Source organism: Hyla sarda, chromosome 8 (assembly GCF_029499605.1).
Source record: "Hyla sarda isolate aHylSar1 chromosome 8, aHylSar1.hap1, whole genome shotgun sequence".
Classification (NCBI taxonomy): Eukaryota; Metazoa; Chordata; class Amphibia; order Anura; family Hylidae; genus Hyla; species Hyla sarda.
In genome coordinates, this window is record NC_079196.1 from 1,747,903 (window position 1) to 1,773,739 (window position 25,837).

Genomic DNA, 25,837 nt, shown 5'->3' on the forward strand with positions numbered 1-25,837 from the left:
ATAGTAGTTATATTCTTGTATATAGGAGCAGTATTATAGTAGTTATATTCTGGTATATAGGAGCAGTATTATAGTAGTTAGATTCTTGTATATAGGAGCAGTATTATAGTAGTTATATTCTTGTATATAGGAGCAGTATTATAGTAGTTATATTCTTGTATATAGGAGCAGTATTATAGTAGTTATATTCTTGTATATAGGGGGCAGTATTATAGTAGTTATATTCTGGTATATAGGAGGCAGTATTATAGTAGTTATATTCTTGTATATAGGAGCAGTATTATAGTAGTTATATTCTTGTATATAGGAGGCAGTATTATAGTAGTTATATTCTTGTATATAGGGGCAGTATTATAGTAGTTATATTCTTGTATATAGGGGCAGTATTATAGTAGTTATATTCTTGTATATAGGAGCAGTATTATAGTAGTTATATTCTTGTATATAGGGGGCAGTATTATAGTAGTTATATTCTGGTATATAGGAGGCAGTATTATAGTAGTTATATTCTTGTATATAGGAGGCAGTATTATAGTAGTTATATTCTTGTATATAGGGGCAGTATTATAGTAGTTATATTCTTGTATATAGGAGCAGTATTATAGTAGTTATATTCTTGTATATAGGGGGCAGTATTATAGTAGTTATATTCTGGTATATAGGAGGCAGTATTATAGTAGTTATATTCTTGTATATAGGAGCAGTATTATAGTAGTTATATTCTTGTATATAGGAGCAGTATTATAGTAGTTATATTCTTGTATATAGGAGCAGTATTATAGTAGTTATATTCTTGTATATAGGAGGCAGTATTATAGTAGTTATATTCTTGTATATAGGAGCAGTATTATAGTAGTTATATTCTTGTATATAGGAGCAGTATTATAGTAGTTATATTCTTGTATATAGGAGGCAGTATTATAGTAGTTATATTCTTGTGTATAGGAGCAGTATTATAGTAGTTATATTCTTGTATATAGGAGCAGTGTTATAGTAGATATATTCTTGTATATAGGAGCAGTATTATAGTAGTTATATTGTTGTATATAGGAGCAGTATTATAGTAGTTATATTCTTGTATATAGAAGCAGTATTATAGTAGTTATATTCTTGTATATAGGGGCAGTATTATAGTAGTTATATTCTTGTATATAGGAGCAGTATTATAGTAGATATATTCTTGTATATAGGATGTAGTATTATAGTAGGTATATTCTTGTATATAGGAGCAGTATTATAGTAGTTATATTCTGGTATATAGGAGCAGTATTATAGTAGTTAGATTCTTGTATATAGGAGCAGTATTATAGTAGTTATATTCTTGTATATAGGAGCAGTATTATAGTAGTTATATTCTTGTATATAGGGGCAGTATTATAGTAGTTATATTCTTGTATATAGGAGCAGTATTATAGTAGTTATATTCTGGTATATAGGAGCAGTATTATAGTAGTTAGATTCTTGTATATAGGAGCAGTATTATAGTAGTTATATTCTTGTATATAGGAGCAGTATTATAGTAGTTATATTCTTGTATATAGGAGCAGTATTATAGTAGTTATATTCTTGTATATAGGGGGCAGTATTATAGTAGTTATATTCTGGTATATAGGAGGCAGTATTATAGTAGTTATATTCTTGTATATAGGAGCAGTATTATAGTAGTTATATTCTTGTATATAGGAGGCAGTATTATAGTAGTTATATTCTTGTATATAGGGGCAGTATTATAGTAGTTATATTCTTGTATATAGGGGCAGTATTATAGTAGTTATATTCTTGTATATAGGAGCAGTATTATAGTAGTTATATTCTTGTATATAGGGGGCAGTATTATAGTAGTTATATTCTGGTATATAGGAGGCAGTATTATAGTAGTTATATTCTTGTATATAGGAGGCAGTATTATAGTAGTTATATTCTTGTATATAGGGGCAGTATTATAGTAGTTATATTCTTGTATATAGGAGCAGTATTATAGTAGTTATATTCTTGTATATAGGGGGCAGTATTATAGTAGTTATATTCTGGTATATAGGAGGCAGTATTATAGTAGTTATATTCTTGTATATAGGAGCAGTATTATAGTAGTTATATTCTTGTATATAGGAGCAGTATTATAGTAGTTATATTCTTGTATATAGGAGCAGTATTATAGTAGTTATATTCTTGTATATAGGAGGCAGTATTATAGTAGTTATATTCTTGTATATAGGAGCAGTATTATAGTAGTTATATTCTTGTATATAGGAGCAGTATTATAGTAGTTATATTCTTGTATATAGGAGGCAGTATTATAGTAGTTATATTCTTGTGTATAGGAGCAGTATTATAGTAGTTATATTCTTGTATATAGGAGCAGTGTTATAGTAGATATATTCTTGTATATAGGAGCAGTATTATAGTAGTTATATTGTTGTATATAGGAGCAGTATTATAGTAGTTATATTCTTGTATATAGAAGCAGTATTATAGTAGTTATATTCTTGTATATAGGGGCAGTATTATAGTAGTTATATTCTTGTATATAGGAGCAGTATTATAGTAGATATATTCTTGTATATAGGATGTAGTATTATAGTAGGTATATTCTTGTATATAGGAGCAGTATTATAGTAGTTATATTCTTGTATATAGGGGCAGTATTATAGTAGTTATATTCTTGTATATAGGAGGCAGTATTATAGTAGTTATATTCTTGTATATAGGAGCAGTATTATAGTAGTTATATTCTTGTATATAGGAGCAGTATTATAGTAGTTATATTCTTGTATATAGGAGCAGTATTATAGTAGTTATATTCTTGTATATAGGAGCAGTATTATAGTAGTTATATTCTTGTATATAGGAGCAGTATTATAGTAGTTATATTCTTGTATATAGGAGCAGTATTATAGTAGTTATATTCTTGTATATAGGTGCAGTATTATAGTAGTTATATTCTTGTATATAGGAGCAGTATTATAGTAGTTATATTCTTGTATATAGGAGGCAGTATTATAGTAGTTATATTCTTGTATATAGGAGGCAGTATTATAGTAGATATATTCTTGTATATAGGAGGTAGTATTATAGTAGTTATATTCTTGTATAAAGGAGGCAATTTTTATTAATAAAAAACAAACAGAAATATTGCAGTACATTCGACCAAAATTACCAAAACTACAATAATCAAGTATTAAAAATCATACTCTTCTTACAAAAGAAACGTAATAATGTTAACTTAGAGATAGACCATTTCTTTTAAAGGTGAATTGAGGGAAAAAATAAATAAATAGCAGCAACACTAAAGCATCCTAGAGGTTAATATTAATCTATATGTACATTTCTCCATAATGTTTGGTTCTTCCTATTCCCCCTGACCTCCAAACACTTGATCCATCTCAGTTCTGTCAGGAGCAGGTCCACTGCTCTCCTATCATGGAAGGGTTCACTGTACATAGATACTCGGGTCCTGGTGTGCCAATGATAGTATTTAATGACTGTGATGATGATATATAAAGTTCCTCGGTCAATGCCATTTACAATAGATGGTACTCCATAGATGATATCTTAGTATTTTAGAGATGTTAGTCTCAGGATCTTTAGTCTTCTTGATATTTCCTGCGACATATTTCGCCCTCCCCAGCACTTCGATATAAAATGTGTCATTGTCTCCTCCTTCTGACACCCTAGGGGACACTGGCGATCTGACACACTTAGGTATTTTAAGTTTGCTCGGACAAAAAGTTTCCCATGTAAGGACAGCCAGGCGATATCATGGAACTTTTTTGGTAGCCTAACACTATTCAGGAGCCTCAGACTGTCCTGTAAGATGGCGGTCGTACAGTCCTTCAGAGCTGACTGTAAACAGAATAAGGTCTTACACACCCTGACATAAAGCTCTTTACGGGTCTTACTCTCTATATAGGACTTCTCAATGCGCCATCTCTTCAGACATCTGAGCCCGTATTCCAGGTACGGGGGGAGGTAGTCACGCGTCCATCTCCCCCTCTTGAGACTGCCGCCTCGCACCCAAGACTCTGCAAAAGGCAATATCCAGTCCCTGATACTATTCGCTTACAGGGAGCTGTTGTTTGAGTCCAGGCAACCAAAATTGACTTTTAGAAACATGGAATCAAAGAACACCCTTGGATTCAGCATATCCAACCCACCCTCTCTCCTCTCTAGGTAAGTGATCCCTCTTTTTATTGGGTTCAACCTGTTCCCCCAAAAGAGTTGGAAGAACAGGCTAAAGAGCAGAGAAAGATTCTGGCAAAGGAAAAACAACAGAGACATACAAGAAGACGGGGACCAGGTAAGTCTTCAACATTTTAACCCTTTCTCTATAGGTCAGCCTCCAGTTCTTCCATCGCTGAACCTTTGCATTTCCGGCTTCCAACTTCTCTTCCCAATTTAGTCTGGCGTTATCGTCCCTCCCGAATTTGACCCCTAAGATTTTAATATAGGAGGAGGCTCTCACAAATTGGGGCAGATCAAAGTCTGGATCAGTATCTGATATCCAGAGAGCTTGACTCTTCTCAAGGTTGACCAGAGACCCTGAGGCCTCCGAGTAACTTCTGATGGCCGCAGACAACATCTCCACCTCACGAGGCTCAGATATCACTACAGTCACATCATCCGCATAGGCAACAACACTCAGGGGCAAGCAGTGGGGGACCGGCACCCCCTGAAAACCACACTCCTGCAGTGACCTCAGAAACGGGTCTAAGGCAAATACATACAGAAGCGGGCTCAGTGGGCAACCTTGTCTCACCCCCGCCTCAACCCTGAAGGTGTCACCCTGCCAACCATTGATCAGAGGAAAGCTCTCGGCCTCACAATACAAAGTCTTTAGCCAATCGATGAATTGTCCCGGAATACCGTACTTTGACAAAGTGGCCCATAGATACTCATGATCTACTCTGTCAAAGGCTTTAGCCTGGTCAAGACTCACAACATATCTCCCACACCTCAGGGCTTTACATCTCTCAAACATCTCCCTTATGGAGATCACTGCCCCAGAGATGTTCCGCCCTTTTACTGTGCCATACTGACAGCCTGCCAACAGTGCCGGGGACAGACAAACTAACCTAGAAAACAGGATCTTTGCCAGAATCTTCCTGTCGACATTCAAGAGGGCAATTGGCCTCCAGTTCTTGATGTCACTCGGCTCTTTACCTTTAGACAGCAGAATCAGCGAGGACACTCTCATGGATGGAGGCATCAGGTGACTTTCTAGACAATTTGTGTAAACATCCACGAGGATTGGGGCCAAGAGGTCTCTGAATGTCTTATAGAATTCTGCTGTTATCCCATCTGGACCTGGTGCCTTCTTCACATGTAACTTATCAATGGCCTCTTTAACCTCCGCCACCGTCAGTTCTGCTGTCAAAGGAGAAAAGTCCAAATCATTAGTATCAGGGAGCAGAGTCGCCTCCAAGAATTGGGTCATCTTGTCTCTATCCAAAACCTTCCTCTGAAACAAGTCAGCATAGTACGATCTCACCAACCCCAGGATACCCTCCCGAGATTCCTGCAAAACACCCTGGGAGTCAGTGAGTCCGGTGACAGACTTATTTGCCACCCGCTCCCGACAATTCTCAAAGGGATCAGGAGACCCTAAGGACCCATAATCCTGTTCAAGAACCAGGGAGGTATACCTGCTGTACTGATACTGCCTTATCTCAGATTTCAGCCGGTCTATCCTTTGTTGGTCCCCACCCGCCGAATACAGTGACTCCAATTCTTTGCGCAGCTTGAGATACCTGCCATACTTACTCCTCCCCTTTATAAAGGACAGTCTCTTTAAGAGGGTTCTGATCTCATCCTTGACATCCTCCCACCAGACGGCCATATCATCATAGAAGTCCACCCGCTCTAGCTGATTCTGTAAAAGGGAATGAACACCTTCCTGAACATGCAGATCTTGTAGGAGACTAGAATTGAGCTTCCAGAGCCCCCTTCCAATATCTGGGCGTTTGGTGACACCAAGACGGAAAACTAAGGCCATATGATCTGAATAGGGGACAGTTTTCTCATTCCTCTCACTAACCAATTCTGAAGGACTCACGAACGCCATATCTATCCTACTGCTCCTATCAGAACAAGAATATGTCAGTTTTGGCTTTCTTCCATCCTGTGTGAACACATCACTCAGACCAGCCTGCAATATTATGTTATTAAGGACCCTGGAATCCCTGGCCACCGCTCGGCCTGAGGACCTGTCACCTGATGTCCTAGTGACATTAAAATCCCTGGCCATTATAACAGGAACAGATGTGAATAGATATGGTTTTACCTCTGTGAATAGCTGGACCCTTTCTGCCACTGTCTGTGGGCCATATATATTTATCAGCCGGAGCCTTCTACAATGGATAGTGACCTCCAGGATCAGACACCTTCCCATGACGACCTCTGTCATCCTATGTACAGTCACATCCTTGGTGGTTAACAAAATGGCCACCCCGGCATAAGGCTCCACAGCCAGCGACCAGAAAGAAGGACCAGACGTCCATTCCCTCTCAGCCTCATGTAGGTGCCCCAGTGTAGTCAGGCGCGTCTCCTGTAAAAAGATGACATCTGGATCCAGATATTGTAGATGGTCATAAACAATCTGCCGTGTCCTCCTCACTTTAATACTGTTTACATTACTAGAAAGGACCCTTAAAGTAAACCCAGCCATTACAAGGTAACACAAGGAGAAGAGCAGAGACCTGACCCCCATCATCACAAGTCAGAATCTGAGTCCCGCTGTCCACCACCTGTCTCCATGTCTGACTCTACCTGAGGTTTTACACTTGGGGGTTTCTTTTTTATTGGGGGTTGGTCCCTTGTGTCACCATCACAGTCGTCCTCTATTCTTTTTATCTCAGTATCCAAATCACCGTCAGACTCTGTCAGAACCTCATATCTATTGGACACGACCATCACTCCTGCCCTGTTGTCAGCCTTTTTCTTCACACTTTGGCCGGAGCTGTTCTCCCCCTCAGGCCTGCGGGAGGACTTGTCTTTTTTCCTCCATTTAGTTTGTTGCATCCTATTCTCCATAGACACAGAAGTGGACACCCCTGGCTGCTGCTGGTCTTGTGGTACAACCTCTATGTCCCCCTGTGTGCTCTCTGACTGCTGAGGTTCTGGTGTTGTGTTGCTTAAACCCTGCTGGACCTCCTGTCTGGTCAGAATAGGGTCTGATAACAAAGCCTCCTCTTCTACAGCCTCTGCCCCCGACACAAGGTCCTAATCAGGAAGCTCCCAGCAGATGTTGTGCCAGGCATTGGGACAGTCCCGGTGAGGGTGACCGATCTCACCACAGAGGTTGCACTTGATGTTCTGGCAATCAGCACTTAGGTGACCAGTTTCCCCACATAAATTACATTTTATTACACTGCAGGTATTTGCCAGATGCCCAGGTTTACCACATTTAAAACACTTTCTGGGCTGACCAGGGTAGAAGCAGACCCCCTTCTCTCTACCAATAAAAAAGGAGTTGGGCAGATGTTGGGTGATGTTCCCATGTTGGCGCAGCTTCACCAAGACCTTCCACCCTCCAGTCCAGATACTGTCATCATCTCTGTTCTTGGTGAGATCAGACACCAGGTCACAATGTCTGCGGAGCCACACCACAATGTCCTGGGGGGGGAACAGCTTCATTCCAGAAGATGATGTTGATGATAACGGTATCTGGCTTGGATATGGGAATAAAACTGAACTTACTCCAACCCTCTGCGTCTCTGAATCTGGGGAAGTTGGACCAGAACCTATCCAGATTAGACATGAGCTTAAAGCTGACATCATAGCCCTGTCTATCTGGAAGGTTTATCACTGCCAAGATGTCCGCTGGCACAAAACCCATCTGGTGGCACAGGAGCTCCCTCACCACAAACCTCCTATCTGGCACCTCTGTGCCGGAATCGCACAACATTCCTCCTTTTAAATGCCTGGCCAGTGTAATTGGCGCTGGAGGTAAAAGACGGAGCACCACGGCTCCAGGCATTTCTAGGAGGAACCCTGCGGGTACCTGTGTCCTGTCTTACAGGGTTGGGGTCCACTCTAGGGGGCCCTGCCACATCTGCTGCATTTGTGGGTATAGGGGGGAAATCCTGCACAGTATTGTGTACAACATCACCTGTCCCATCCACCTCTATATCATCATCAGACACAACACCCCACACAGATTGTGCACCCCCTCCAGCCACCAACCCCTCAGGAACATCACAGTCCGCACCCCCAGTCCGTGCCCCAACATTATCACAATCCACACCCCCAGTCCGTGCCCCAACATTAGAGCTCTGCTCCATCACCCCATCACCTTCATACACCGGCAAAGGTCCACTGTCCTCCTCATGTACTGGGTCCTCTGGGACTTGTGGTGCCTCTGCTGATATGAGAACTCCAGACTCTTGCTCAGGAACAGCTGCAGGCCTCGGAGGTTGCTGTTCCCCATTCCCATGTGTATGCTGATCCTTGAAGGTGAAACTTGCCGGCTGTATTATGGGTCTTGTCACCTGCTGGGGCTCATCTGGGGTGATGACAGGTACCACATCCGATCTGGGCTTTGGCTCAAAACTCAGCTGGTACTGGGAAAAGCGCTCCTGGTTTCTGTAGGATTCCGCCAGTGGTCCCATCCTCTCCGGTATAGATTCCATCTCGTTCACTATGGTGGCCAGTTCCGTGCTCAGTGTGTGTATACAGTTTGTTGTCATGCATGGACTTGTATTGTGGGTTCGCAGTCTTTAGTTTATAGACACAGTCAATCTGCATTTGTACCATGTGTTTGTGTTGCTTCAGCTCCTCCATCCTCCTCACCAGTGATGGGTGAACACAGTGGAGCCATCGCTGGCTGGATCTCCTGAGGCCCGGCCACATACATTAGGGTCTGGGGTAGGAACAGTTTTGCTAACACCTCCATAGACTTGTCAGTATTATTGTTCTTACCTCCAGCCTGGGATCTTGTGCGGCCTGAGCGGGTCATGCTGGAGACCACCTCTTGTTGCTGTAGGTTCTCCTGCAGTGTCTGTCTCTCCAGAGATGTCCTCCTGTGTCTCTGTGCTGGAGAGTGGAGCTGCACACCTGCTGAATGTGATCCCCTCACCTCCTGTGCACCTCCATGTGATCCCCTCACCTCCTGTGCACCTCCATGTGATCCCCTCACCTCCTGTGCACCTCCATGTGATCCCCTCACCTCCTGTGCACCAACATGTGATCCCCTCACCTCCTGTGCACCTCCATGTGATCCCCTCACCTCCTGTGCACCATCATGTGATCCCCTCACCTCCTGTGCACCTCCATGTGATCCCCTCACCTCCTGTGCACCTCCATGTGATCCCCTCACCTCCTGTGCACCTCCATGTGATCCCCTCACCTCTTGTGCACCATCATGTGATCCCCTCACCTCCTGTGCACCTCCATGTGATCCCCTCACCTCCTGTGCACCTCCATGTGATCCACTCACCTCCTGTGCACCTCCATGTGATCCCCTCACCTCCTGTGCACCTCCATGTGATCCCCTCACCTCCTGTGCACCATCATGTGATCCCCTCACCTCCTGTGCACCTCCATGTGATCCCCTCACCTCCTGTGCACCATCATGGCCTTGGTTAGCAGACTTGGGATCTATCACAGAGGTTTCTTTCTGGGAGTCTCTTGCTTGTTCTCCATGCTGTGAGCCTTGGCTGGCCGACTGTATAACACCACACACCATACTTGCAGATACAGAAGCTGCGTCTTTCTTTACCTTAGACAAATCCATTTCCTTTTCTCCTCTCTTGGCACTGGCAGTGCTTCCATTCTGAGAATCTCTTTCCACAATATTAACTTTAGGATTTCCATCCACCTTAGAAACAGCCTGGGAGTTTTCCCCCAGTGTAGGCCGAGAAGCCTGGGCCTTGCTTGGGGAGCTTCCCCGCCCAGGGTGGCCCCGCCTTGGGCTTTCTCCAGACATGAGGAGAACTACACAGACACAACCTCTCAGCTAGGAGGCAGTATTATAGTAGTTATATTCTTGTATATAGGAGCAGTATTATAGTAGCTATATTCTTGTATATAGGAGGCAGTATTATAGTAGTTATATTCTTTTATATGGGAGCAGTATTATAGTAGTTATATTCTTGTATATAGGAGCAGTATTATAGTAGTTATATTCTTGTATATAGGAGCAGTATTATAGTAGTTATATTCTTGTATATAGGAGCAGTATTATAGTAGTTATATTCTTGAATATAGGAGCAGTATTATAGTAGTTATATTCTTGTATATAGGAGCAGTATTATAGTAGTTATATTCTTGTATATAGGAGCAGTATTATAGTAGTTATATTCTTGTATATAGGAGCAGTATTGTAGTAGTTATATTCTTGTATATAGGAGCAGTATTATAGTAGTTATATTCTTGTATATAGGAGCAGTATTATAGTAGTTATATTCTTGTATATAGGGGGCAGTATTATAGTAGTTATATTCTTGTATATAGGGGCAGTATTATAGTAGTTATATTCTTGTATATAGGAGGCAGTATTATAGTAGTTATATTCTTGTATATACGAGCAGTATTATAGTAGTTATATTCTTGTATATAGGGGGCAGTATTATAGTAGTTATATTCTTGTATATAGGAGCAGTATTATAGTGGTTATATTCTTGTATATAAGGAGCAGTATTATAGTAGTCATATTCTTGTATATAGGAGCAGTATTATAGTAGTCATATTCTTGTATATAGGAGCAGTATTATAGTAGATATATTCTTGTATATAAGAGCAGTATTATAGTAGTTATATTCTTGTATATGGGAGAGGTATTATTGCCCTTTTACAAGCAAATATGTCTTTTAATTGTAATCCTTTTCAAAAGTTGATCTTTTGAATTTTTATAATTTCTGAATCATCTGGAATTAGATCCACCGTGGGGGACATCATCAATAGAGATGAGCGAATCGAAGCTGACGATCCCGAATTTGTTACGAATTTCATGAAATATTCGATTTACCACAGCGTTACACTGCGACTGCTAGTCACATCAGCATTAGGGAAAGGCAGGAGTGCAGAGTGCTGTGCTGTTACTCTGAGAAGGATCATTGATTGCTAAACCTCCTATTCCCGTTATTGAGCATTGCAGCAGAGAGGGGCAGATAGCTGTCAGCTGCCTCATACAGATCTCCAAGCTGCCTCAACTTTATCAACCATCTCATCTCCTCATTTTACAGCGCAATTGAGTTTATTTTTATTTGTTCCACAAATCTTCTGCTGCTCAGAATTGTGTGACAGAGTGCAATTTAGGGGTTAATCCCTGGATTTTTTTTTGTGGTGCTGCACTGTTGGGTCCTGCTGCTGTTCAGAAATACGTGATTGTTCAGCAGACTGTAGTGTATTTGTCCGCCCTCATACGTGCATAACACATGACTACATCCAAGCAGTCTACTATTCTGTATCATTAACAAGTCTAGATACAGGGAAAGTCCTGGCAAAAATACTCACCGGCTGGTGTTTTACAAAAATACAGATTTTTTCTGTGCACTGTTGCCCATTTTTCTGCCCTCATCCGTGCATACCGCGTACGTACGTACGTACATCCAAGTAGTGTACCATTTTGTACCTGTTAATCTGTCAAGGGCCTACATACTGTGAAAGTCCAAACAATAGTACTCACCGGCTGGTGTTTTACAAAAATACAGCAGGAGTTGCAACGAGAGGCCTGAGCTCCCATTATCAGCTCGACCAGCAACCCATCTGCCGTCGTCAATTGGTTAACACACTCATCCACTTCATCACAAGTAACATTTGACACCCCCAGTCAACAGTCGGTGGGTTCTTCAGACACAACCCTCAGTTGGCATGGCCCGGGAGCAGTCCCTGTCCTCCCATTGCCTTTGTCCTATGCTGTTCCCTCTCCTAAAGAAGTATCTGATGCTGTGGGTTCAGCTCCACTATTTACTGAGGACGATCTAATAGAGGACAGTCAGCAGCTACTGGACAGCCAAGAAGGGGAGGAGACATGCACCGCTTCCTCCGCTAGGTGGCCAAGTAGTGATGCGGAGAGGGACGTGGGAGGCGGTGTTGCAAGTGTTGAAGCAGACACTGTTGGGGAACCTGAGGAGGACATCAGTGACGTGCACACACCTGTTGATGATGATGAAGCCGATCTCAATTGGGAGTCGGGTGCAGAAGGGGCTTCATCATCATCAGGAGAAGAGAGTTGCAGGTTGCCTTTGAGGCAGCAGCTGAGCCAGCAAGGCGGTAGCATGGTTGGCAGTCAGCGTGGTGGTAGGAGTGGAAATTCTGGAGCCAAACATGCCTGGGGGAGACCACCTGCTTTGCGGCAGCCTACCTTTCCAGGAGATAGTGGAACAGGGGTTCCTGGAGACGGCGCCAGTAGCAGTCAATTAGTGCGGACTGTAGGTGGGAAAATCAGCTACTCGGCGGTGTGGAAGTTTTTCATCAGGCATCCGGAGGAGGTTCATGTAGCCACATGCAAGATCTGTCGGCAGAAGGTGAAGCGGGGCCAGGGTCCCAATGTCGGCACCACGGCCCTGCGTCAACACATGCTTCGCCACCATAAAGCGGCCTGGGAGAACCGTGGCTCTGATGTAGTGGTCCAGCCTGCTGCATCACCCAGTGGCCATCCGCTCCCTCCTTCATCCAGCCAAGGCTCCACCACCTCAGCCGAAGGGAGCTGTGTGTCAAACCCTCCTTCTGTCACTCCTGCTTCTCCCGCTTTAAGTCAGCCATTCCGCCAAAAATCCATCGGTGAAGCCATGTCCATGAGACAACAGTATGCGCCCAGTCATCCAACGGCGCAGAAGTTGAATGTGCTCCTGTCCAAGTTGCTGGTGTTTCAGTCCCTCCCTTTTCAAGTGGTGGACTCTGCACCTGTCAGAGAATTGATGGCTTGAGCCGAGTCGAGGTGGAGAGTCCCAAGCCGTCATTTCTTTGTGAAGAAGGCAGTACCAGCCCTGTATAAGTTTGTACAGGAGAAGGTGGGCCAGTCCTTGAGCCTGTCGGTGTGTACAAAAGTGCAAGGCAGCACCGACATGTGGAGCTATAACTACCGGCAGGGACAATACTTGTCTTTTACGGCTCACTGGGTAAATGTGGTTACTGCACAGCCACAACAGCAACTTGGAGAGGTCACACCGCTTCCTCCTCCACGATCTCGCTCTCAGTGTTGGTCATGTGACAGTGTGCGACGCCGCCTCCTCATCCTGCACTGTGTCCTCGGCCTCCACTGCAAGTACAAATCTTGGTGGCCCTTCATTTTACCATGTGTGTAGGGCACGGCGGTGTCACGCTGTTCTTCACATGGTTCGCCTTGGCGAATGGAGTCAAGAAATCAGAGTATGGCTTACTCCACCAAATCTGGAAATGGGAGCCATAGTGAGTGTTGCTCGCGAATATTCGCAATGGGAATTTTATTCACGAATAATAATTTGTGAATATTCGCGAATATAGCACTATATATTCGCAATTACGAATATTCGTTTTTTTTTTCACAGTACACATCACAGTGATCATCCCTCTCTGCTTCCAGCTTGTGTGGTGTAAAGAAGGCTTTAATACTACTGTGTGAGACTGGCGTACGAATTTTTGCATATGTGAAAATTTGTATATGCAAATATTTGCATATGCAAATTTTTGCTTATGCTAATTTTTGCATTTGCATATTTTCGCATATGTGAATTTTCGTTTATGTTAATTTTTACATATGCGGATTTTCGCTTATGCGAGAATAAAACGCGAATATTATGAATGTGCAAATTTAGTGAATATATGACGAATATCCGTCCATATATTCGCAAAATATTGCAAATTCAAATATGGCCTATGCCACTCAACACTAATGGTGACTAGTGTTGCTAGCGAATATTCGCAATGCAAATTTTATTTGCGAATATGGCACGTTTTTTTTTTATTTATTTATTTTTTTCACATTACACATCACAGTGATCACCCCTCTCTACTTCCAGCTTGTGTGATGTAAAGAAGGCTCTAATACTACTGTGTGAGACTAGTGTACGAATTTTTCGCATATGCAAAAATTTGTATACGCAAAATTTAGCATATGCAAATTTTCGCTTATGCTAATTCTTGTATATGCAAATTTACGCTAATGCTAATTTTCGCATATGCGAAAATAAAATGCGAATGTTACGAATATGCGAATTTAGCGAATATATGGCGAATATTCGTCCATATATTCACCAAATATCGCAAATTTGAATATAGCCTATGCCACTCAACACTAATGGTGACCGACAACGGGAAGAACATTGTGTCCACGCTGCAACAAGGAAGTGTGAAACATTCGCCCTGCATGGCACATGTGTTGATTGTCAAGCACTTCCTGAAGTCTTCACCCCATTTGCAAAACATCCTGACAATGGCAAGGAAACTGTGCATGCACTTCAGCCACTCATACACCGCCAAGCACACCTTCCTTGAGCTGCAGCGTCAGAACGGTATCCCACAACATAGTCTGATTTGTGACGTTGCCACACGTTGGAATTCCCCCCTCCATATGTTGGACAGACTATACGAACAGAGAAAAGCCATCACCGATTTCTTGACAATCCAAGCAGATAGGAGTACTCTCCTGTATAACTTCAATGTGAACCAGTGGCAGCTCATACGTGACACCTGCCGTTTGCTGAGGCCCTTTGAGGAAGCCACATTATATGTAAGTCACCAGGATTACAGTATGAACAACGTAATTCCACTCCTACATTTCCTACAACAAATGATTGAAACGATGGCTGGTCACGGCAATGGAGACGTTGCGCCTACATCTCATGGCTACATGAGCCCAGTGGGGGCTGAACTGGGGGAGGAGGATGATGAGGGGCAGAGCGGAGCACAGTTTAGGTTGGATGAGATGGCCGGTGATTCTAGTCATCGGACAGGAGTGGAGGAGCAGGAGCAGCCAGAGGAGCTGGAGTGTTATGAGGAAGTCGAGACAGAGGACCCAGAAACACCGTGGCAGTATGCAGTGGAGATGGAGGCAGGTAGTCGCTCCGAGTCACTGGCGCAAATGGCACTATGCATGCTCAGTTGCTTGCGTAGTGACCCCCGAATTGTCAAAATTTGTCAGCGGGATGACTTCTGGATCTCCACCTTATTGGACCATCGCTACTATCCCAGAATGGGGGGCTTTTTTAAACCCACTGAGAGGAAGGACAAACTGACCTACTACAGAGAGATCCTATGTAGTCAGTTGGCCGATGCCTATCGGCGACATGGTCCATCCACTTGCAGGTTTGACTTGGGGGTCCATCTGCGCTCACTTTCCATTGCCATGGCTGCTGGGGAGGGGAGGGGTGGCAGGAGCAGTACCATTTCCCTCAGCAGAAGCCTGAGTCTACAGTCGCTGATGAGTAGCTTTCTTCACCCGCATAGTGAAGCAACTCATCAGCAGCAGGTAGACATAGAGCAGGACCTGAACCAGCAGGTGGTGACTTACCTTGACATGGCCATGCCAACAAACATTGAAAATCCGCTGGACTTCTGGGCAGCCAAACTTGATTTATGGCCACAACTAGCAGAGTTTGCCCTGGAAAAGCTGTTCTGCCCAGCCAGTAGTGTGCCATCAGAGCGGGTGTTTAGTGCGGCCGGGGCCATAGTCATCCCAAGGCGAACTAGTCTGTCCATGAAAAATGTGGAGAGACTGACCTTTATGAAGATGAATCAGGGATGGATCAGCCAGGATTTCCACCCACCAATGTCAGATGCCTCAGAGTAGATTGACCATGCTGCTATACCAACATTTCCCAATTATGGGTATGAAACCCTCTTGGGTTATCAATTAGGGTTATGAAACCCTCTTGGGTACTGCGAATGCCTGCTCCTGACTCGTCCTGTGTCTTCAGGAACTACTTGCCTCACTGATGCTTCTGGCCTTGGATGTTTAGCAGTAGCTTAATACATGCTTAATGCAAATTTCAATATTGATCTTTAAATGGAAGGGATTATGAAACCCTCGGGTGTACTGCTGATGACTGCTCCTGACTGCTCCTGTGTGTTTCAGGAATGACTTGGCTTACTGATACTTCTGGGCTTGGGCCTTACATTTTTGGATGGTAGCACTACCTAACATGCATCTTCAATAGAGATTTTAACGTTCACTTTTTAATTTTAGGGGTTGTGAACCCCTCTTGTGTACTCATGCTGCTTCCTTCTCCACTCTGTCAGCCCGTCAGTCCTGTGACAGTGTGCTACTCCGCCTCCTCATCCTCCACTGTGTCCTCAGCCTCCACTGCCCAGACAAGTCTCAGTGGCCCTTCAGCATACCATGTGTGCAGGGCATGGCGGTGTCACATTGTTCTTCACATGGTTTGCCTTGGCAAAAAGTCTTGGAAACAATGGCCAGTCAGGGCAATGGAGACGTTGCGCCTACATCTCATGGCCACATGAGCCCTGTGGAGGCTTGTTATATTTGGTCCTTTGTACCCAAACGCCGGGATCCGGGACATTCAAACTTTGATTTAAATTTCAAATAAAAAGAATCATACATTTCAATGGTCTCCTCATGCATCAGCCAACTCCAGGCTGTGTCATTCAGTCAATATATGGTTTACTGATGCTGCTGTGGGGCCTGGGTCTGGGAATTTCAAATTTTCTCATAAGTAGCACCCCCTATCCAAAATCTTCATTTTAAATTTAGAAAATTGTTGTGTTTTTTTGGGGGATTGTCAAGCCCTGGTGTGTACTTATGCATCAGCCAACTCCAGGCTGTGTCATTCAGGCAATATATGGTTTACTGATACCGCTGCTGGGCCTGGGTCTGATAATAAAAATGTTGTTATGGTAGGTAGCACCCGCTATCCAAAATCTTTGGTTTAAATTTCTAAATTCATCTTTTAATCTTAGGGATTGTGAAGGCCTAGTGCCTACTCATGCTGCTGGCAACTCCGGGCTGTGCCATTCAGCCACTATATGGTCTCCTCATGCTGCCAACACCACCACGCTGTGCCATTCAGCCACTATATGGTCTCCTCATGCTGCCAACCCCTCCAGGCTGTCTCATTCAGCCACTATATGGTCTCCTCATGCTGCCAACACCTCCAGGCTGTCCCATTTAGCCTCTATATGGTCTCCTCATGCTGCCAACACCTCCACGCTGTGTCATTCAGCCACAATATGGTCTCCTCATGCTGCCAACACCTCCAGGCTGTCTCATTCAGCCACAATATGGTCTCCTCGTGCAGCCAACACCTCCACGCTGTGTCATTCACCCACTATATGGTCTCCTCATGCTGCCAACACCTCCACGCTATGTCATTCAGTCACTATATGGTCTCCTCATGCTGCCAACACCTCCACGCTGTGCCATTCAGTCACTATATGGTCTCCTCATGCTGCCAACACCTCCACGCTATATCATTCAGTCACTATATGGTCTCTTCATGCTGCCAACACCTCCATGCTGTGTCATTTAGTCACGATATGATCTCCTCATGCTGCCAACACTTCCCCGCTGTGTCATTCATCCACTATATGGTGTCCTCATGCTGCCAACATCTCCACGTTGTGTCATTCAGTCACTATATGGTGTCTTCATGCTGCCAACACCTCCCCACTGTGTCATTCAGCCACCATATGGTCTTATCATGATGCCAACACCTCCACGCTGTGTCATTCAGCCACTATATGGTCTCCTCATGCTTCAGCATCATCCAATCTGTGTCATTCAACCACTATATGATATCCTCATGCTGCCGACCACCTCCACGCTGTGTCATCCAGCCACTATATGGTCTCCTCATACTGCCACCACCTCCATGCTGTGTCATCCAGCCACTATATGGTCTCCTCATGCTGCCAACACCTCCATACTGTGTAATTCACCCACTATATGGTGTCCTCATGCTGCCAACACCTCCATGCTGTGTCATTCATCCACTATATGGTGTCCTCATGCTGCCAACATCTCCATGCTGTGCCATTCAGCCACTATATGGTCTCCTCATGCTGCCAACACCTCCACGCTGTGTCATTCAGTCACTATATGGTGTCCTCATGCTGCCAACACCTCCGGGCTGTGTCATTCAGCCACTATATGGTCTCCTGGTCTCCTCATGCTGCCAACACCTCCACACTGTGTCATTCAGCCACTGTGTTATTCAGACACAGATATGGTCTCCTCATGCTGCCAACACCTCCGGGCTGTGTCATTCAGCCACTATATGTTTTCCTCATGCTGCCAACACCTCCACGCTGTGTCATTCATCAATCATATGGTCTCCTCATGCTGCCAACACCTCCACGCTGTGTCATTCAGTCACTATATGGTCTCCTGACACTGATGCCACCACCAGGCTCTGTCATTGTGCTGCTGTGCGGCAGTGATTCTAATAGCGATGCCGGTAATCTGCATGTTATTCTGAATAACAGTATTACTTCACTACCCCAGCACACTCCATATGCATTTTAAGACACAGCAAAGTGTTCTATACCCCTATAGAGGCTATATGTAGGCTAGAAATAGTCTTTTTTAATGTAGATTAGGCGCGAAAAAATACGGATCAAAACAAACTTTTTCGGAAAATTCGGCAAATTGGCCGAATCTAATTTTTGAAAATTTCTAATCATCTCTAATCATCAATATGGAGAAAAAAGGAAGAGACCTGGAACAAAATTTGGATCCATTGTGGGATTAGGACTCATAGATGAGAACAACAAATGGCCAGGAAAGAGATAATAATATAGTAAAATAAAATAATGATGATAAAATATTAATAATAATAATAAAAAAAACAATAATAATAATTTTAACAATATTTGGTGCTATGTTGGGACTAGAGATTTCAGGGGACCCGGGCTGTGTTCTCTGTGTATAATGGGGCCCGAGGACTGATATTGTAATGTGGAGTTATTTTGGGACCTAGAAATTAGATTTAACAATTAAGTTCAGGATCATTTCTCTGTATTCGAATGAGACTCGGATTTCAATTAAACTAAAACTTTATTTAGATTTCACTCTGTAAACGATGACATCATAACCCGCTGGCCCCGGCTCTATATAGTGACTGTACATCTGCATTTAAGTATGTGCCCCCTTAAGATTCTCTTTTAGACAACATGAAATTAAATATTTTGGGCCTTGTATAAAGGCGGAATCTGGACTCCGAGCCAACAACGCTGGAAAGCTGCGTATTTCACGTGCCAGACGATCTTCTGCGCCGTTCATGTTAAAACCCGGCCATAAAAGTAAAGGCAGAATCTGAAGTAACAGACAGGTTCATGTAAACTCCGCACAGGATCCCACATTCCAGCTGGAGAAATATTTCATCACCGGCCCCGTCCGCATTCACTGGTGAAACCGGCGGAAAGTTAAAAATATCCCACGGGGCGGACGCAGCGCTCATGAATGATACTTTGTGCCTGAGAAATTCCAAAACCTGAAAAGAAATATGTGAAAATAATAAAATTGTGTTCTCCAACTGCTACATGGGGAACAGGAAAGAGAAGCGAGCTGTAAAGGCGACGGTGAGGAACATGGGCGTGAGGACCTCAGAGGAAACCCGTAGGGCGGCAATGGGGTCTATGGGGTGCACAGGCTCAGGGGGGATCCAAAACCAATGGATGGGATGGCCCGGGGGGTCTTCATCTCTATAGGTTTCATAATGAAGGGGTAACAAGGAACAAGCTGTTGCCATTCACTTCTACAAAGCATGGGATGGAGCGGCCAACAATCGGCCATATTGTTCCAAAAAGGGAACAATTTTAATGTTCTCCTCTAAGTTTCATACCTCAAGATTTGGGCCCTGATGCCCTCATGACCAGGATTGAAGAATATTTACCATAACAGCATTTAGAGACTTTTCAGCAAACCCCCATGGACATAGACAATAGACCATTGTTTCCCAACCAGGGTGCCTCCAGCTGTTGCAAAACTACAACTCCCAGCATGCCCGGACAGCCTTCGGCTGCCCGGGCATGCTGGGAGTTGTAGTTTTGCAACAGCTGGAGGCACCCTGGTTGGGAAACACTGTAAGGGTGCATTCACACTGAGGAATTCAAGAGGAATAATTTCGGTCAGGAATTTGTGTCCTTCAGTCATTTTATCCATCAAGCGGAATTCGAGCAGAATTCAATTTGAATTCAAGCGGAATTTCCATGCGGAAATGAAGAAGAATGAAGGAGGAGGCTATTTAATCTACTTTTCTGAATTCCGCTTGACTTCCGCTTGAAACCGATGTCGGCAGAATTTTCCATTGACTTCTATTGGATTCTGCTCGCGGATTCCGCTTGAAGGGTATGTTCCCACTACGTAATTCCCATGAAATTCCGTGAGCGGAATACCACGAATGGAATTACGTGCTGTGAACATAAACATCAGTGTGAATGGGTTTCCTGGAAACCCGATCACACAGCGGAATTTCAGCGGCGCTGAAATTGTTCCGTGCAAAGAAAGAACATGTTCATTCTTTGCGCGGAAGTCCGCGAACACTGCGTAGCCGTCAATGGTGACAGTGCAGTGCCGCGCGGTCCTACCGCCGAAGGATTGCGGCGGTGGCCACCGGAATGGAATCTCCGCTTGCAGAATTCTGCGAGCGGAGATTCCTTTCATAATCCGTAATGTGAACATACCCGAAGAATGAACATGTTCTTTCTCCAAGAGGAAAGGAATTCAGCGTCGGAATTCCGCTAGCAGAATTTCCGCAGTGTGAAGAGGACAGCAGAAAAAACATTAAAGTCATTGGGCAGAGGAGATGTGAATTAATTTGGAGCGGAGAATTCAAGAGGAATTACTCGAGTAAATGCACCCAAATAGACAGTAGCTGTCCCATTGACATGAATGGGAGACATTACTGGTCATGCTCTGTGACCTTTGAAGATGCCAACGTATAACCTGACATGACCTATTCCTGGTGGGTTCATTTTTCTTAATGGGCCGAATCTAATCTAATCTGACTATATTCATCCTATAAAACAAGTCCTGAGTCACTATGGGGCTCAAAAAGTGGCTAACTAGGCAGATAAATGGGCCGGATATGGTGATTAATAAGTTATGTGCGACCCTTTTGTCAAGTCCCCCGGGAACACATCAGATTCTTTTGAAGCTGACTTAGAACCCAATGTAAACACTAAAACTTGGAGTGAATGTGGCCTTAAGTGCAAACTCCAAATGTTAGACCAGGCCTGATTGATAGATGGGGTGGGCAGAGGCCTGTGCCATCATATCTACCTGCCTGCCACAATGAGCCAATAAGAGAACGGACAGGGGGTCATAGATTTTTCCTATACCACACGTGAGTTATTTTACTGGTTGATCACATGTAGGACCCTCAAGAAGTGAGATACAGGGATCTAAGTGCCCTGTATGATATAGAATAAAATATCTAATTATGGCTGCCCGCTGCCACCACTAGGGGGAGCTAACTGCATACTGAGGTATTACAATGTACAGTATGCACTAAAGGCCTCTTCTCCTGCTGGCGGCTGCCACAGAACCTGTGTTTTCATAATGTTTCATGCATTTGTATTTGTTTTTTGTGATGATTTTACTAAATTAATTTTTTGTGTCTGCTTTGGGGGCATTTTTTGATGCAGTTTTTTTTTTTTAATAAATCACTTGATTGAACGATTTTTTTTTAAATCAACGCACATTTACACATGTATTTTCATACATGTGTAATTTATAGATGTGAAACAAAATGACAGAAAATGAAAAAAAAAAAATGAAAATTGTAATTGCCCAAAAAAGCAAAAAAAAAAAAAAAAAAACAATGACCTAAAAAATTCACAAAGGTAAAAAAGAAGAAAAAAAAGTGGTGTAATTGCTTTGTATGATGCAGGTCAATGGGATGCACACAGCAGTTTGTTGGAGCGTATATGACTTTCTGAAATATGTGGCAGAATGCCATGTTCATTGCGTTGCGTTCAATGTGAATATGCGCCATAATTAGCACCATAAATCACAACACATTTCTTTAAGTGCATTAAAAAAATACTGGAAATGTGACGATATCCGTGCGCAAAATGCAAATCCAACTAAATTGGGATACTGGGTGGACAAATTACACAGATATGAGTGATAAAAGGAGGGAAAATCCAAAACACCAAATATTTGTATTTTCTGGTGGATTGAAGTGAAATTCAGGGAACAAGAGAAATATAATTTTAGGACAGAATGAGATGAGAGACAAAATATGATCTCATAGGAGCCGATCGGATTGTAATCAGATTCTACAGAAATAACCGTCCGGCGTCCTCCATATAGATGACTCAACTGTGACCATCGCAAAGCAGAGATCCAGGAGGAAAACAATGTATCCAAACATCTCGTGTTTATTGCTGATGGTGCCAGGAATGGATCTTGTTACCAGAATCCCCGCTGTGACGTCCGTGTAACAGTCATCGGCTCCGCTCCTGTGGGAAAGATAGAAACGGCAACAAAAGCAACAAATCTAATTGTAAAAGGTTAAAAAAAAATTTTGCCAAAACCATTTATGGGGAAAATCCTGTATAATTGGGAAAAAGCAAAATACATGAATCCCATCCTGTTAAAAAAACAGATATATGTATCCTCTATATACAACATAATAATAACTATATTACCACCCCCATGTAAAAAAATCAACCACTATAATACTGCTCCTATATACAAGAATATAACTACTATAATACTGCTCCTATATACACGAATATAACTACTATAATACTGCTCCTATATACAAGAATATAACTACTATAATACTGCTCCTATATACAAGAATATAACTACTACAATACTGCTCCTATATACACGAATATAACTACTATAATACTGCTCCTATATACAAGAATATAACTACTATAATACTGCCTCTTATATACAAGAATATAACTACTATAATACTGCTCCTATATACAAGAATATAACTACTATAATACTGTTCCTATATACAAGAATATAACCACTATAATACTGCTCCTATATACAAGAATATAACTACTATAATACTGCCTCTTATATACAAGAATATAACTACTATAATACTGCCCCTATATACAAGAATATAACTACTATAATACTGCTCCTATATACAAAAATATAACTACTATATTACTGCTTCTATATACAAGAATATAACTACTATAATACTGCTCCTATATACAAGAATATAACTACTATAATACTGCTCCTATATACAAGAATATAAATACTATAATACTGCCTCCTATATACAAGAATATAACTACTATAATACTGCTCCTATATACAAGAATATAACTACTATAATACTGCTCCTATATACAAGAATATAAATACTATAATACTGCCTCCTATATACAAGAATATAACTACTATAATACTGCCTCCTATATACAAGAATATAACTACTATATTACTGCTTCTATATACAAGAATATAACTACTATAATACTGCTCCTATATACAAGAATATAACTACTATAATACTGCTCCTATATACAAGAATATAACTACTATAATACTGCTCCTATATACAAGAATATAACTACTATAATACTGCCCTTATATACAAGAATATAACTACTATAATACTGCCTCCTATATACAAGAATATAACTACTATAATACTGCTCCTATATACAGGAATATAACTACTATAATACTTCTCCTTTATACAGGAATATAACTATTATAATACTGCTCCTATATACAAGAATATAAGTACTATAATACTGCTCCTATATACAAGAATATAACTACTATAATACTGCTCCTATATACAAGAATATAACCACTATAATACTGCCTCCTATATACAAGAATATAACTACTATAATACTGCCTCCTATATACAAGAATATAACTACTATAATACTGCTCCTATATACAAGAATATAACTACTATAATACTGCTCCTATATACAAGAACATATCTACTATAACACTTCTCTATGTGAATAGAATTTACTATATTAGTGTCCTCAGTGTGTATAGTACACGTCCGCTGAGGTTGGTGGTCGTTCTCCCCGCTTGAGCACCCCTTTAGCGGTATTTTGCTGCTTCTAGTAGGTGATATCACAGTTGGGGCCGTATTGTAGTCGGGTTGCGGTATTTTTTACAGCTATATGAATTTGTATGATCCTGTAGTGTAACCTGTCATTTATACTGTAGACAAAACCAAGTAATTATTTGCTTAGTTGTATTTTTTTCATGTTACCTACATTTACGTTTCCTTCTCTTTAATGCAGTAAATTACATAATATATGTTACAAAATATTGTTCATCCCACATATAAGACGACAGTATACATATTTGCCAGTGCTTTCCAAACTGGCTGCCGTATTATATTAGTGTGTAGTCCCCAGGGGGCACTTGTATCCATGAACTGGAGTGGCTACCGGACCGGACTCCCTTCACCTGCTGTGGAGCTGGATTAAGTCCAGGTAGGAATGAAATAACACAGGGGGTGACCAAGAGGGGGGTGAAGTGATACAAGAGGTGACCGAGGGGGGGATAAAGTGATACAAGAGGTGACCAAGAGGCGGGTGAAGTGATACAAGAGGTGACCGAGGGGGAGGGGGGGGGGTGAAGTGATACAAGAGGTGGCTCTGGGGGGGAGTTGAAGTTATACAAGAGGTGACCAACGCGGGGGTGAAGTGATACAAGAGGTGACCGAGGGGGGAGGTGAAGTGATACAAGAGGTGACCGAGGGGGGGGGGATGAATTGATACAAGAGGTAACCGAGGGGGGGTGAAGTTATACAAGAGGTGGCTAGGGGCGGTGTGAAGTGATACAAGAGGTGACCGAGGGGGGGGGGAGTGACACAAGAGGTGACCGAGGGGGGGGGATGAAGTGATAGAGGAGGTGACCGAGGGGGGGGGGATGAAGTGATACTAGAGGTGACCAAGAGGGGGGTGAAGTGATACAAGAGGTGACCGAGGGCGAGGGGTGAAGTGATACAAGAGGTGACCAAGAGGGTGGTGAAGTGAAACAAGAGGTGACCGAGGGGGGTTGAAGTAATACAAGAGGTGACCGGCGCGGGGGTGAAGTGATACAAGAGGTGACCGAGGGGGGGATGAAGTCATACAAGAGGTGACTGAGGGGGGGGTGAAGTGATACAAGAGGTGGCTGGGGGGGGGGGGGGTGAAGTGATACAAGAGGTTACCAAGTGGGGGTGTGAAGTGATTCAAGAGGTGACCGAGGGGGGGGAATGAAGTGATACAAAAGGTGACCGAGGGGGGGGGATGAAGTGATACAAGAGGTGACCGAGGGGGGGGGTGAAGTGATACAAGAGGTGACCGAGGGGGGGGAATGAAGTGATAGAGGAGGTGACCGAGGGGGGGGGGGGATGAAGTGATACAAGAGGTGACCGAGGGGGGGATGAAGTGATAGAGGAGGTGACCAAGGGGGGGGGGATGAAGTGATAGAGGAGGTGACTGAGAGGGGGGGGGAGATGAAGTGATAGAGGAGGTGACTGAGGGGGGGGGGGGATGAAGTGATAGAGGAGGTGACCGAGGGGGGGATGAAGTGATAGAGGAGGTGACCAAGGGGGGGGGGATGAAGTGGCACATGGGAGATGGAGGGAGTCATGAAGTTAAACAGGTTGGTATTAAATACTGGCATAATGTTGTGCATTGCAGGACGTGTCATGTGATCCGGAGTGTCACCACACTGTGCATGACTAGGGGAGCGTAGAGTTCCGCTGTCGTTGCACACCAACAACCCCACCCATCTATCCAACCCTTCTCCTTCTACCTTAAGAACCACAGACACAGAGTATGGTGCAAAGGCCACAGCGGACCCAACTTTTATTTAACAAAACCCAAAACATATTAAAATATCGTATGTACAAAAATATCCTCCAAACATAAATAACAATATAAACACATAACAATCAGGGTTAACATACCCTCCCAACCGTTATAACCAACCATTCTGGAAGGAGACCTGAAG